Genomic DNA, 1,963 nt, shown 5'->3' with positions numbered 1-1,963 from the left:
ATGTATTTTCCATATTTCAAAGGTGGAAAGCCTTTGTGGAGAATGAAACACGTACCAAGGTTAAATGCCTCAGATCCGACAATGGAGGCGAATATTGCAGCCAAGCTTTTGAAAGCTTTTGTGCTAGCAATGGCATTCGGAGGCAAAGGACAACCCCAAGGACACCTCAACAAAATGGGATTTCGGAAAGGATGAACAGGACAATCATGGAACGAGCACGAAGCATGCGGCTACATGCAGGCCTACCGCTTGAGCTTTGGGCGAAAGCTGTAAGTACGTTTGTGTACTTAATCAATCGGTCACCCTCAACGGCATTGGGGGAGTTCCAGAAGAGGCATGGACAGGTAAACCGGTGAATTATGCATTTCTCAAAGTGTTTGGGTGTGAGGCTTTCATGCACATAGATAGAAGCCTAAGATCAAAGTTAGATGCAAAGTCCAAAAAGTGTTTCTTCATTGGCTATGGAGAAGGAGACTTTGGGTATCGCCTATGGAATCCTGAAGATGGTAAAATCTTAAGGAGTAGGGATGTAATTTTTAACGAACAAAATATGTACAAAGATTACTTGGAAAGAAAACAAACAAAAGAAACAAGTGATGAGTACATGGAGCTTGAGGACGGTGAAGACTCAAGGACTGCAAACGGTGACAATGTGCAACAACGTCAACCAAATGAGGAGCCTCAACCTATTCCCCGAAGATCTACAAGAGCAAGTAGACCTCCAGAAAGTTTTGTTCCTTCCTTCAACCATCTCTTGATCTCAGATTCTGAAGAGCCGGAATCATATGAAGAAGCTATGCAACATGAATCCAAAGAAGAATGGACGAAGAGCATGCAAGTGGAGATGGACTCACTACATCGCAACCAAACATGGGAGTTGGTTGAGTTACCTAAAGGTAAGCGGGCACTTCAAAACAAATGGGTGTACAAGCTAAAGGAAGAAGAAGGTGGAAAGAAAAGGTACAAGTCTAGGCTTGTGGTAAAAGGTTTTTCTCAAAAGAAAGGTATTGACTTCAATGAAATATTTTCTCCTGCTGTAAAAATGAACTCAATTAGGCTTGTCTTAAGCCTTGTGGCTGCTCATGATCTAAATCTCGAGCAAATGGATGTAAATACAGCATTCCCTCATGGTGACTTAGAGGAGGAAATCTACATGCTTCAACCAAAGGGGTATGAAGTAAAAGGTAAGGAGAAAATGGTTTGCAGATTAAAGAAGAGCTTGTATGGTTTAAAGCAAGCATCAAGACAATGGTACTTGAAGTTTTATCGATGGATGTTGGATCATGGATTCACAAGATGCAGCTCGGATCACTATGTCTACACGGAGAATTTGGGAGATGGGAAATTCATAATCCTAATGTTGTATGTTGATGACATGTTGATTGCAAGTGCTAACATGCAGGACATCAAAGACCTAAAAGAGGAGCTGTCCAAATCTTTTTCAATGAAAGATTTAGGTGTTGCAAAGAGGATACTTGGTATGAAAATATCAAGGGACAGGACGAAGAAGACAATAAAGCTATCTCAAGAAGATTACATCAAGAAGGTACTAGAAAGGTTTGCAATGCAAAATGCAAAACCAGTTTCTACACCTTTGGCTGGTCATTTTAAACTAGCAAAGTATATGTGTCCAAAGACACAAGAGGAGATAGCCTATATGTCTAAAGTTCCATATGCTACAGCGATAGGTTCTCTAATGTATGCTATGGTCTGGACAAGGCCAGACATTGCACATGCAGTGGGAGTTGTGAGTAGGTTCATGGACAACCCAGGTAAAGAACATTGGCAAGCTGTGAAGTGGATACTTAGGTATCTACAAGGGACAACAACAAATGCTTTGTATTTTGGAGGAACTGATATTTTTCTAGAAGGGTATGCTGATGCAGATATGGCAAGTGACAAAGATACTCGAAGGAGCACTACTGGCTATGTGTTCACGGTTGGAGGCACAGCAGTAAGCTGG

Source organism: Adiantum capillus-veneris, chromosome 28, assembly GCF_014529385.1.
Source record: "Adiantum capillus-veneris isolate H3 chromosome 28, ASM1452938v2, whole genome shotgun sequence".
NCBI classification, from domain to species: domain Eukaryota; kingdom Viridiplantae; phylum Streptophyta; class Polypodiopsida; order Polypodiales; family Pteridaceae; genus Adiantum; species Adiantum capillus-veneris.
Note: the sequence above shows the minus strand (reverse complement) of the source record.